Source organism: Glycine soja, chromosome 4 (genome assembly GCF_004193775.1).
Source record: "Glycine soja cultivar W05 chromosome 4, ASM419377v2, whole genome shotgun sequence".
In the NCBI taxonomy this organism is placed as follows: domain Eukaryota; kingdom Viridiplantae; phylum Streptophyta; class Magnoliopsida; order Fabales; family Fabaceae; genus Glycine; species Glycine soja.
In genome coordinates, this window is record NC_041005.1 from 38,759,072 (window position 1) to 38,773,945 (window position 14,874).

The following is a 14,874-nucleotide window of genomic DNA, read 5'->3' on the forward strand; positions in this document are numbered from 1 at the left end:
GAAACTATTCAAAATAAGTTATGATTTTAATCAGATTTTATATTCCTTTTAACTTTTGATTATTTAAAAAAAATTGAAACAATCGTATGAACAACTTTTAAATGTGATTTTTTTAAAATGATTCTTTTATAAAAAAGTCATAACAAACGGACCCTTAGTGATTGATTTGTCTTCTAGTTTTTTCTGTATGATTGTAAACTCAATTACTAATTTAGTTTCGAAACTTACAAATTAATTCTCTAGGTTTCAAAGTTCATTGGCCAATTAACTCGGTTGTTAATTCTTGTCGAGAGGGAGGCTGATGACGAAAATGACGGTTCCGATGCAGAATCGCCTACGGCGCATTTGAAGAAGCTCTTCCTAATTTATGGAATCTACACAACCCCTAGCCTCTACGCTCCAAACTACTAACCCAAACCTAACCCAACCATACATCTTCTTCGCCTCGAGCACATCTTACCCTAATTCGATTATTCCCTAATTTTATTGAACCAATCAATAAATCATATACATATTTTTTTGTTTAATTTTTTATGCTGATAAAAATTGTCGCCGAAGTAGCATCAATCGAAAGTTGATTTAGTGAAGAAGCAAAAGATTGTAGCGGACAAAACCTTTAAGAGCAAAAAATGTTTAGAAGTATGTCCAAAACCTCAAGAAATTTGTGCAAGTTTTGATCCCAAGTCCATATTATGTGAGCTTTTTTAAAGTGGGGCAGTGTGCCAAGGACTTCATATGCAAGTTGTCACATGATTTGAATGTTCGAAGGAAAGGGGAGAAGATTTGAAAGTTCTTGCAAGTTTTGGCTTTGATGGCTTTTTTTTTTCTTTTCTTTATCTAACCTTTTGATTTGGTTCCTTTATTATCAAAAACAATGGAGGGTTGGGATCAAGAGACCTTGGAGAAGGTGGTGGAGTCGAAGAAAACTGAGTATAATCAAAATAAACCAACTGACATTGTAAGTTTTATTATATTTTTTGAAAACTTGGAATCATAATTGTTATATTGATTTGTTTGATATTTGGTTTCGTTTTTCATGGTTCACTATGATTTTGCTTTGTTCAAGGGCTTATTTTGGAAGTTTGATGGTATTGCATAATTTTTCAAATTGTATTTGTCATTTGGCCGATACTACTCCACATGATTGTTGGGTTATTTGTGTACTATGTTCATGTCTGTAAATAGTTTTTGGATGTAGTAGAAAAGAAGCAACTACAACTCCTATGACTCATAAGTTTTCTTTGAATGGAAGAAGAAGAAGATATAAAAATGATGCATGTAATAATTTGAGATGTGGACTTGCATACATGTGGCATGTCACCAGGTTGCAAATTTTGGTGTTTCTGCTCAATTAACAAGGACTATATCAAGGAGAAAGGTAAACATATTTCATTGAAGTTAATTAAAAGTGGATGGGTTATTGATATAGTATTTTTTTTCATTACATTTAGAGTAAAGGTTATGTCTGTTATTTTATAATTGATCATCTCAATCGAAAGTTCTTAACCTCCTTTCAAGAGAAAAAAATTGTTCTTTTTTTTTCAATTAGACTCCCAAAGTGAAGGAAACACAATGCAAAATATTTTGTGTCTACTTCTAATGTAATTTGAGTTGGACAAACTGAATTTTGAATATTTTTTTTCTCTTGCATAGGTTGTAATTTTATGCCGTGGCCCTTACCACATTTAGTGCTTTGTGCAATTGAAAAATCACTTGGAGTTCTAAATTAGTACTCTGCTACTCTTCTTCTTTGACTGGATATGCTAACATTTTTTTATAATAATAGACATTTGTAGGAACACCATTCTAGATGGCACCTGAGGTTATTTAGAATACTGATGGATATAATGAGAAGGTTGTAATATATTTAGTCTAAATTTCTTTTGTTATGTTTCTCTTTGGTTATGTTTTCCACCTTTATTTTCAGTTTGTTAGTCATTGTTTTTCTTAGAATCATCACTGGAATATTTTGTTTTTGCAAGCAGATATCTAGTCTCTGGGAATCACTGCAATTGAGATGGCAAAGGGAGGGCCTCCACTTGCTGATCTTCACCCAATAAGAGTGATTTTCATTATACCCCGAGAGAATCTTCCACAAGTTGAGTTCTTCAGCATCAAACAAGTCAATCTTTCAAGTTTTGAACCATTTTATGTAAATTGACTTTTTCAAACAGAGATGTTATTTTTTCCAACATAACATAGGTAACATTTAATCTTTATTTCTTCAACTAGATGATCATTTTTCTCGTCCATTGAAAGAATTTATTTCATTGTGCTTAAAGAAGGTTCCTAATGAGGCAAGTGCCTATGCTTTTCATACACTTATTATTATTTCATTTTCTTTAGTTCTCTTGGCATAGTTGTAGTTCTTATATATTGTTAATGAAAAGGTTCTGCTTTATGATTCAAATAGAGTCAAATGTTCACGTTATAGATTGTAAGAGAATTTGTACAGTATTCCTTTTTACACTTAATATGCTTTTCTAGAACATTTATTTTTTATCAGAAAAAGGTAATAATAAGAAATATTGGACGTACGATATGTTAATTGCAACCTAATTTGGCAATAATACGGATAATAGAATTATTTGTTTATTTCCTGTTGAAATTTGTACTTGTCAACTTGATATGATGTATGGTTTAGTTTTCCCTTATTTTAAAGATATTTCTAAGAAATCTTTAAAAATGGGTAATAAAATTGAAGTATGGTGACTTTTTTTGTTATATTTATTCTGAAAATTAAAATAGAAATGGAAGACATTTTCTTTTAAACCTAGTAGGGCCTTAGATATCTAATGCGTCTGTTTGAATAGTCAAGACAAAATATAGTTTTTTTTATCATGTGGAAAAATATAGTGATATACAATGATTACTTCATTTACTTGTGACTAAAATTCTACAAATGGACATGGTATTTCAGACACATATCAAATTTTACATTCATTTGTAGGCTAAACCTTTGTTGAGAAAAAGGAAATAAGTCATTGAAGAGTTGCTAGATCCTCAAGTCAAGTACAATTCTCAGATGTCGTAGCTAGATCAAATGGCTCGCATGGTTGATGCCGCAACTATCTGTGTTATAAGTGAAGAATCTAGGAGGCCTAGCATAGGTGAGATTGTTACAATATTGAAAGCTGAAGTAGAGCCTCTTCTCTCTAGAAGAAGGAAATTTGGTTATTTTGGTAATGGATATGTGATTGATTATTACCATTAGTTACAAGAAACAAATAATGAGATGAAAAGTCACTTGGCTTTGCCAATGCTAGGAGTTCTAGGGTGTGAGGATAATGATTTTCTCTATGGTCATTGAGAATTATTTTTTCCATGATTCTCACCATAATGCAGGGATTACATGTGAATATTTTCAAGTTGTTAGTAGAAATAAAAGCTCAGAGGAATATACTTCTGGTTCCTGAGTTTAATTTCCACACACTCTATCAATTAGAAATCATTTTAAATATTATTTTTTTAAAAATAATTATAATAAAAATTAACAACTTTTAATTACATGGTAAATAGTAAAAAAAATTATATACAATTTATTGGTAGAATGTTTTAATTAAATTTTATTTTCATTATTTAAAATAGTTATTATAAAAATTAACAACTTTTAATTACATGGTAAATAAACATTAAAAAAAACATCAGTTTCTAAAAATTGTTTTGATACATTCTAAGACAATTTAAAAAAAGCGTTTTAGAAGCGTACATTAAAAAACCATCATAGAAAAAATATTTTCTAAGAAAATTATCTGAAAATCGTCTTAGAAAGAAGACTTTTTAAGACGGCTCTCTGAAAAAATGTTTTAGAAAGTAAACTTTCTAAGACAATTTTCCCAAAAATCATCTTAAAAACTATAAGACGATTTTTGGAAAAACCGTCTTAGAATCCTTTTTCTTAATTTTTGAAACAAAAAATACATTCTAAAATGGTTTCTATGCAAACTGATGTAGAAATTGAGTTTCTAGGAAGGTTTAAAAATGGTCGTGGAAAGTGTTGACTTTCCACGAGAACGATTTCGAAGACAGTTGAAAACTGTCATGGAAAGTGTCAAACAACCAATGTAGAAAACTTGTTTTGTAGTAGTGCTTATCTTTGGAATCATTTCCTTTATTAGGATGACGATCATATCTTATTAAGATATGTTTTCTCTATTAGGATTTTATATTATCTTTAGTTCAGATAAGATTATGATTTGTTTAGTGTTTGTTTTCTATTACTTGCTTTTCTACCTCCCTATAAATGGGAAGTCATGTAATGGAGAACAACAAGTTGAACATTCATAAATTGAGTATTTTCTCTATTGTGAGAGTTTCTCCTTTGTTCTTGGATTAAAATTTTTAAACTGTTGGTTCTACTAGCAAGCTGCAATTAGGGTCACACTTTTATTTGATAACTTTGGTTCTACCGACACAAGTCACGGTTATGGTCAAGTTCCTCTTTCTTTCATTTGTTTGATTTCAAGACGATCTTAAGTTGATTTGTACCGTATTCTTTCTTGTATAACCTTGTCAAGTAAGGTATTATATTATTCCTTCAATTTTTTTGAATATATTCTAACATTTGAATTTCACGCCTTTAATACAAAATAAGGATTTTTGAGTATAAATATTATCTTTGATAAAAAAAAAAGAAGAAAGAAGCTTCAAATTGAGGTTCAGTACAAGGAGAATACTATAATTGGTATAAGTAGAGAAACACTACAAGTTTCAAAGAGTGTCAATACCATTTTAGGAAATAAAGGACATGTATTTTTTCTTCTACAAAGGTAGACACTTCAAAAGCAATAATCTGTCAAGCTCTCTATACATTAAATAAAGACTTAGAATGGGAAGATTTCAAGAGAGCTCTCTAATAACATATATATACATATATATGTATGTATGTGTGTGTGTGTATATATATATATCCTTCTTAAAGCTTATATAAAGTGTTGAAGAAAATACCAGAGTAACAAGTGAACGGACATCTTATATGAAACTCTCTTAAGCTCTGAAAAATGTCTTTGGACGAGATACTTTTATACTTAAATACTTTATCATTTGGTTTTCAAAGCTATTGTATTATATGTTAAACTTTCATATTCTCACATTGTGAATTGATTCTATGTAATCTTTTAAACACTTGTTATTTGTAAAAGCTAGAAGTGACTTCTTATTAAAGGTTATTTGAGTTTGACAATCTCAAGTTGAGATTGTTGTTGATTGTAACTAGAAGTGACAAAGAATATTTGTTATAATTGAGTTGGTTAGTTATAAGGTTGAAGGAGAACTCAATATATCTCAACTGAGCAAATTAATATAAAACTTATTATGTTTTTGTTTTCATATTTTTATCCATCCCATCATGATTTCTTTTTGACAAAATATTTGCAAACTTTTAAAGAAATTGAGTTTTGAAAAAAGTTTGTGAAAAAGTTTCAAACACATTATTCAATATTTTTCTAGTGTGTTTCTTTTATTTCGGGAATGGTCTTTCGTGGTTTATAATTCTATATTCGAAAGAAATCAATAAACCAATAGTTTAGAAATATGGCACAATTAGTTGATAAGAGTAGGAGAATCAAACTAATGTGTTTCGGCCACTTATTATACTAAAATCAAATATAAGAAAAAAAAATTCAAATAGTAAACTAAAAAGATAAAAAAAGTAAAGTTTAGATAATAAAATTAAAATAAGTTATTTATAAGTATGAAAAACTTAAGTGTAAGTTTTAACATTTGATTCGAGTTGATTGGTTCCTCCCTAGCTATAACCTTTTTCAGATTCAAGAGTAAATATGCATTTTGATCCTTAACTTTTGGCCCATTTTGCAAATTAGTCTCTATCTTTTTTAAATGTAAAAAATAGTCTCTATCTTTACATTCATTATGCAAATAAGTCCCTACTGTTAAAATCCAATTTCCACTAGTCATATGTCTATGTGACAAGTCTTTGTCCATGTAAGCAAACCCATGTGACAAGTCTTTGGACTGAATTGAAAAATTATGATAAGTTAGGATAAAAACCATTTAAAAATTAAGTTAAATATAGTGTGAAGGAGAAACCTCTGAATTTAGCTTTTGGGTTTTGAGCAAACGATTGCCACCGCTTGAAAGTTTCATTTTTTTTAATATTGTTTTTTGGTGATAATGAAGGAAGCATCAGCAAAGTACTAAAGTAGTAGCATTGTAGCAGGAAATGAAGAAGCATGGCTTGTTGTTACCTTTGGCAGTGCTGGGAATGAATATGTTGGTGTTGTGAGTTCTATGGGGAAGCTTCAATGGCTTCGAGGAAAAAGGTGCAGTTTTCTGGGGTTCAGCGGGGAAAGGTAAACCCATGTACAACAATGGCACCATGCTTAGATTCTTTCGACTTTTGATTTTGTAGGAGTTTGTTTGGCTTTGCAAAGTTCAGACTGAACATATATACAGTCCAGAGTGCAAAGTTCTCACTCAAACATGCTCTTCTGATGCTCTTGGATACTGCTAAGAAGAGAATGCAACAAATGAAGCAACACTATAACAATTGATATCACAGCCATGGAAAATAGACAATGGAAACTTGGAAAGCAATTATATACTGATAATTACCAAAAGTAGACTTCAAAATCTCATAAAACAAAACATAAAAAGGTCCACCTTATAGGTTCTGATTTTTTTTTTATCAAGAGCAAAATAACCATTTTAGTCCTCTAAAAAATTAGGCGTTAATAGGTTAACCCTCCCTTTATGAATGCATCATACTACGCTTTCAATGTTATGCCATTAAATTGGTTCTCAAAGTGACATCATATTAGTTCCTAAAAAGACTGAAACTGATGGCATTCAGTTATCACTGGAGGACCGCCTTTATCAAAGTGACATCATATTAGTTCCTAAAAAGATTGAAACTGATGGCATTCAGTTATAACTGGAGGACCGCCTTTAGAAACCCTAATTTGAGGAAGAAGAAGCAAGTGAAGAAGAAAATATTAGACAATTTTTTAAATTTTGCATCAAAGTTCAGATTATGTGTCACAATCTGAAATAATTTGCCATGTTGGATAGTCTATGTGGTACTAAAATTGTTAACAATACACCTTACTAACGACGTTACTTTTAAATTTAACGGCAATGACTATTTTGCAAAACTTATGCAAATATAAAAACTATTTTTTATATTTCAAAAAGATAGAGACTAATTTACAAAAGAGATCAAAAGTCAAAGACCAAAATACCTATTTACTCTCATATTCCATCACCAAATATAATCCTGCCTAGGTTAGCTTTGCTATTCTTAGCCGGTCCCAAGCTCGGATAAAAGGAGAGGGTTGTGTTAGGCTTTCGACAGCCAACGTAAAACTTAGTCGAATCTCTATGACATGGATCAATTACGTAATAATGTGAATGCTAGGTCGTTGCCCGGAAGCAACGCGCTGTATGGCTCGAGTACAGTGTCAAAAGAGCAAGGGCCACTGCATCGCCGCCCGGATGTAGTGAAAAGTAAGCAAGGGTTCCCACATTTTCGTGAACGGGTGTGGGTAAAGAAGCTAGTTCATGACAGAAGGATTCGCTTTGGTACATGGAATATAGGCACACTTACTGGAAAATCTATGGAAATAGTGGATGTTATGGTGAGGAGGAAGATCAATTTTATGTGCCTACAATAAACTAAGTGGATAGGTGAAAAGGCGAAAGAATTAGACAACTCGGGATTTAAGCTGTGGTATACGGGAAAAATCAGATCAAGAAATGGGGTAGGGATTATTGTGGACAAGGAGTGGAAGAAGGATGTCGTGGATGTAAGAAGAGTAGGAGATCGTATCATAGCCTTAAAATTGGTAGTGGGACAGGACACCTTTAATGTTATTAGTGGGTACGCACCTCAGGTTGGGTTAGCAGAACACTTTAAGGTAAAATTTTGGGAGGATCTAGAAGGGGTACTTCAGGATATACCCCAAGGGGAGAAAGTTTTCCTAGAAGGGGATCTCAATGGACATGTAGGTAGCGTGGCTAGAGGTTTTGAGGGGGTGCATGGGGGTTTTGGCCTAGGGGAGATGAATGGGGAGGGTAAATCCATCTTGGAGTTTTCGGAGGCTTTGGATCTTTCTATAGCCAATACATGGTTTAAGAAAAGAGAGGAACATCTTATCACTTACAAAAGTGGAGGGACATGTTCTCAGATAGATTTCTTCCTTATCAGGAAGTCTGATAGGAAGTATTGCTTGAACTGTAAAGTTATCCCGGGAGAGAGCTTGACTACCCAACATAGAGTTTTGGTTATGGATGTAAGAATTAGAGATAGGGCAAAGAGAAGAAGTCCTATGGTAGCACCAAGGATCAAATGGTGGCACTTGAAGGGTGAGAAACAAGGAATCTTCCAACAAAAGATATGGGAGGGATGGTGTGGACAATCACAAGGAAGTGCAAATGATATGTGGAACAAGATGTCCCAAGAGATTATTAAAGTGGCTAAAGAGACGTTGGGTGAATCTAGAGGTTTTGGACCTAGGGGTAAAGAATCGTGGTGGTGGAATGAAAGTGTTCAGAGCAAAGTTAGAGTAAAAAAGGAGTGTTTCAAGGAGTGGTCTAGGTGTAGAAATTCTGAAACTTGGGATAAGTATAAGATAGCTAGAAATGAAACCAAAAAGGCGGTGAGTGAGGCAAGAGCCCAAGCTTTTGACGGACTATACCAAGCTCTAGGCACCAGGGACGGAGAAAGATCTATATGTAGGCTTGCTAAGGGTAGAGAGAGGAAGACTAGAGATTTGGATCAAGTAAAGTGTGTTAAGGATGAAGAAGGCAAAGTCTTAGTGCATGAAAAAGATATCAAGGAAAGGTGGAAGGTGTATTTCCACAACTTATTTAATGATGGATATGGATATGACTCTAGCAGTCTAGACACAAGAGAAGAGGACCGGAACTATAAGTACTATCGTCGGATTCAGAAACAGGAAGTAAAGGAAGCGTTGAAAAGAATGAGTAACGGTAAGGCGGTGGGGCCAGACAACATACCTATTGAAGTGTGGAAAACTCTTGGAGATAGAGGTCTTGAGTGGCTCACCAAACTCTTTAATGAAATTATGAGGTCAAAACGCATGCCGGAGGAATGGAGGAGAAGCACGTTAGTGCCAATCTATAAGAACAAGGGGGATATACAAAATTGTGAAAATTATAGGGAAATCAAGCTCATGAGTCATACCATGAAATTATGGGAAAGAGTGATCGAACGGAGATTAAGAAAGGAGACTCAAGTTACTGAGAATCAATTTGGTTTCATGCCGGGAAGGTCGACCATGGAAGCGATTTATTTATTACGGCGGGTGATGGAGCAATATCGCATGGACCAACAAGACTTGCACTTGATTTTTATTGACTTGGAGAAAGCGTATGATAGAGTGCCTAGAGAGATTTTGTGGAAAGCTCTAGAGAAGAAAGGGGTTAGGGTTGCATATATTCGAGCTATCCAAGATATGTATGATAGGGTATCGACTAGTGTTAGGACACAGGGTGGAGAGTCAGACGATTTTCCCATCACAATTGGTTTGCATCAAGGGTCAACCCTTAGCCCCTACCTTTTTACCTTAATTCTGGATGTCCTCACGGAACAAATCCAAGAAATAGCGCCGAGATGCATGCTTTTTGCAGATGACATAGTCCTCCTTGGAGAGTCGAGGGAGGAGTTGAATGAGAGGTTGGAAACTTGGAGACGAGCTCTAGAAACACATGGCTTTCGCCTAAGCAGAAGCAAATCGGAGTATATGGAATGTAAGTTCAACAAAAGAAGGAGGGTTTCTAACCCAGAGGTGAAAATAGGAGACCATATTATCCCTCAAGTCACACGGTTTAAATATCTTGGGTCTGTAATACAGGATGATGGAGAAATTGAAGGGGATGTGAATCATCGCATTCAAGCAGGATGGATGAAATGGAGAAAAACATCGGGGGTGTTATGTGATGCAAAGGTACCGATCAAGCTAAAGGGAAAGTTTTATCGGACTGCGGTAAGACCGGCGATTTTGTACGGAACAAAATGTTGGGCGGTCAAGAGCCAACATGAGAATAAAGTAGGTGTAGCGGAGATGAGGATGTTGCGGTGGATGTGTGGTAAGACTCGACAGGATAAAATTAGAAATGAAACTATTAGAAAGAGGGTTGGAGTAGCGCCTACTGTAGAGAAGATGGTGGAAAATAGACTTAGGTGGTTTGGGCATGTAGAGAGAAGACCGGTAGACTCTGTAGTGAGGAAAGTAGACCAGATGGAGAGAAGGCAAACAATTTGAGGCAGAGGAAGACCCAAAAAGACTATAAGAGAGGTTATCAAAAAGGATCTCGAACTTAATGATTTGCATAGAAGTATGGTACTTGATAGAACATTATGACGGAAGTTGATCCATGTAACCGACCCCACCTAGTGGGATAAGGCGTTGTTGTTGTTGTTGTATTCCATCACCAAATATCACGGGTGATATCATTTTTCTTCGTTTATATATAAAACACACACAGAGCAGTGGGCCCTTAAAGTATTTATATACAGAAATGTTGTCGTGTCCAACAGAGGCAAACGCTCTTACCGCAGCACATAACCAAACACCAACTTACACAAGAAAAGCCAAGACGTGCAGAGCAAGGTGTTGCACTATTTTTATGACTAGGAGTTTTCTTCAGCTATGCTTGTTGCTGCTCAGCGCAATATAAAGGATCCGTGCTAGATAGTTTATGTAATAATATCGTTGTGGCTTTTTATTCGTTGATGCATTACATGTATGCGAGGTAGCTAAAGCCCATAAAGAGAAAACCCTGCAGAGAAAGCAGTAATTAGGTGTCACGTCTTTTTCATTCAAACATTCATCACTTAGACTTGATTGGCCGAATTGGGTATGAAAAGAAAAGTTAAAAAAACAAAAAAAAGGAAAGGCTAAAATCTTCCTTATCAACGAAATCAGAAAAAGGAATATTATAACTTGAAAAGGGAAGAATACAAATTATTAAAAAGGAAAAGGCAAAATAAAAATAAAAATTTTAAAAACGGTGTTTGAATGGATCCATTGGAGTTACTTTAGGCCAGACAAAATTTCAACTTTTAAGTAACTTCATGATAATAAAAATTTGAAGAAGTCGTTAGGTTAAAACTATATGTCTATTTAAGATTTTAATAGAATTGGTTTTCATTATGTTTAGTGAAAATAATTTATGTGTTACTTGAAGTTGAACAATGAGAAGTTGATTAAAAGTTGAAAATAATTTTTAACTGAAACTTAAATGTTATTAACTAGTTTATTGAATTGGAAATATTTGATAAAATTTGTTGTTGAGTTAATTAGTTGATAAATATAAATGCCTTACAAAGATATTTATATATTCTTTATATAATATATACTTTTATTTTGTAGACAAAAATATCATTTTAAGCAATCAAAGTTTTAGATTTTTTATTAATTTTAAACTCTTCTAAATTTTGTTTAAAGATCATTTTCTTAACAAAATATTAATTAGTGAAATAAGTAAATTAAATTATGTAATCTTAATTGCACTTTTTGTTATCCATCGTTGATGTTTTCACGAATTTTGTCACCTAACGTAATTTCAAAATTTCTCGCATTTTGTTATTCAACTTTAAAAATTCCGCGCATATTATCCCTTATATATATTAATTAAGCATTTTTGTTATGGAAATTGGATGCAAAATGTGAGAAATTTTGAATGTTAGGCTGCAAAATGTGCAAAAAAATAAATTGGATAACAAAATACACAATTTTAAAATTAAATTTAAGTGATAAAATATACAAATTTTATAGTTTACACGAGAAAAATCGTCCAAGCGTTTGATGGAGTTGTCCGACAATTCCCTGAACCAATCCAAAGCGACCCCAGTCAGGATTCCAACGAAGAGCTTGCACTTCACTTGATCAATTCTGCCACTGATCAACATCTAGGCGGGAAAATTCTTCAGGTGCCAATTAGGGTTTGTTGATTCCTCAAAATGTGGCATATTTGGGATTAGAATTAAGCCAATAGTGCATTACTAAATAAATAATTTCATTAAAATAAATATTGTGAAAGAGGAGGCAATAGATGAGTAATTTTAGTAAAATATTGACCAAAAAATAAAAAAATAAAAACTATTTATAAGCTCATATGTCAGCTTTACCAGCGTTTAATAGTGTGGTAAAAATTAGTGAGATAAATTTATTTACAAAATACTTTCTATCTTAGTAGGAACAATTAGTTAATTATAAATTTGTTAAATAAACTATAAATCAATAGAAGTGACTAACTAAGAACCCTCCTAAAAAAATTTTGTGTTTAGAATGATATTTCAACGTGAAAAAATATACTTAAAAGCTATTTTTTCACTTCTTTTATTCTAATTAATACAACCATACATTGCTACTTTAAAAAATTCCATAGGCGCATAAATTACCTACATGCTTAATGCCTACTTTATCCTATAAAAGTGGTATCTTATCCTATTCAAGATTAATTATCCTAAAATTACATACGATGCAAAATGTTACATCATCAGAAGAACCTTTTCAAAATTTATAAAATTGAAAACTTTGTAAACCTTTTTTTAATCTTTGTCAAATTCTCAAAAACGATACTTATCTTAAAATTATGAATAGTAGTTTGACTGGTTCGATCGAGTTCAGTGGATTAAGCCATTAAGGCATCCCTTTCCTCCGTTTTGCATGCCATCCAGCTATATGCGGAGTTGTCGTCCGACATGCATGATTGCATCTCAGAAGGCATTTGCTGGGAGGCAAATTTGAACGGCCCACGATTGTGGATGTGATCAATATGAGCTAAAATATTTCGTTTGCTATGATAAATCTACTGGCCGGTGGGGACTTTGGTGCACTCAGTTGGGAATGAGAATTTGTAGGACTTTCGAGAGGAACCTATGACTTAGTGTGTTTAAAAGTCTGGTCTCACCTCATCTCTTTAATAAAAAGATTAGTTTTGAGTTTTTTTTAAAATTATTTAATTAAATAAGTTAAACTTAAGCTTATAAAAAAGTCTATTAAAAACCTTATAGACATAGTTATTCATTTAAATATAATAAAGAATAATATATATATATATATATATATATATATATATATATATATATATATATATATATATATATTATACTTTTTATATGTTTTGTGAAGAATTATATTTCGAGAAAAAAATTATATATTAATAATATAAAACTATTTTTACTGTAAAAAAAATAATGTAAATTTTTTTATTCTATCATCCATCCTGTTAGTTAATTAATTTTTATCATAATTATTTTAAAAAATTATATTAACCATAATTTATTATTGAATCAGAGTGTAAGAATATTTTATCCTCTAGTGCATGTTCATTTAACTTTTATACTTTTATATTTAATATCTTAATAAATTGATGATATATTTTTGTGAATAACCATTAAAATCTTATATTTTTTAGATAAAAAAAGGATTTAAATAGGTTACTAAATCAAGTCCAACTTTAAAAAAATCAAATCAGACTTTAAAAAAACCTCTAATAAACTAATCGGTCAAATCATGCCTTAATTTTTTATAACAAACCAAATCTATTTATGTAAACTCTCGTTTGACCCATTCCTAACCCTACCCTCGATGATCCGAATTTTGTTTTCCTTAAATTTTTAACTTGCTCCTTACTTTTTTATGCAAATAAAAACTACGTACGGAAAAATATTTGTGGTAGAAACGAAAAAGATTTTTTTTTTTTTATACATCCTCCAACTTATCTTTATCTTTTTAGTTGATTAATATGACCTTGTGAGATCCTGGTATACAGGGTAGATTACCTCTTATACTCTGCATATTTTTTTGGGTGTTATATAATAAAATTTTGCTTATAAAAGAAATTAAATTAAATAACTTCTAAGACTAAAATGCATATTCTAGTTTCTCTTATTTAAACTAATTTATACATGACTATGAAATATATTTTTTATTTATTTAAAAAGAGCTTAAAATTAAATTAAAATTATTTAACAACTTTTATGTTATCTTTAAAATTATTATTTTCAATTTTAACGTTAGAATGAATTTTAAGCTTATATATGGGTCGCCATGGTCACAATTTTGGGAAAAATTCACAATAATAATTATCAATACTAAATTACTGATACATTTCTATTTTATAGCACGGTTGCAACCTCTTTTTTTTTTTTTATGGTTATCATCGTGATAATCTCTATTTCAAAAACATTGTATTTTTTTTTTGTCTCGAGCAATTCTAATTAGGCTGGTTAAGATTACTACAAGCAGCAAAATTCTGGTGTTAAATTGACGTAACTGTATATTTATATTCAAAACTCAAACTCAACACCTTTGATTGAACTCAAACTATCTCACGTCCATTCATCCATGCACTTCATGGTTAAAAACATTATATTAATGTTTTGATAATTATTTATTATTATTATTATTATTATTATTATTTAATCATACATTGTGGATTTTCCTTATGGAAAAAAGAATCTAATGCTCATTGTGTGGATGTGGAACACATTAGGATCTTGTACATAAAAGGAATTACACAAGTCTGAACTTCCATAAAATATTAATGAGATGTTTATTCATTATTCCAAACCATCATATAATTACTAATTAAAATTTATCTTAAATGATCTTACCTTTTAATTTTTTTAGCAACTCAACAATACTTCGTGAGATTTTATGTAATTGCACAAACACCTATTTTTTAAACTATTATATTCACCTCCTTGTACGTGTTAGTATAAGATTTGAGAAAGTGTTAAGGACTGGTAGTGTAATGTTTTCAAATATATTAGAGAATGTTAGTATAATATTTTTAAACTTTAAAGAATATTAATGTAGAGAAATAAATACAAAAATAGAGTTATACATAATTTGATAAAATCTGAGGGGATGTTACTTTATA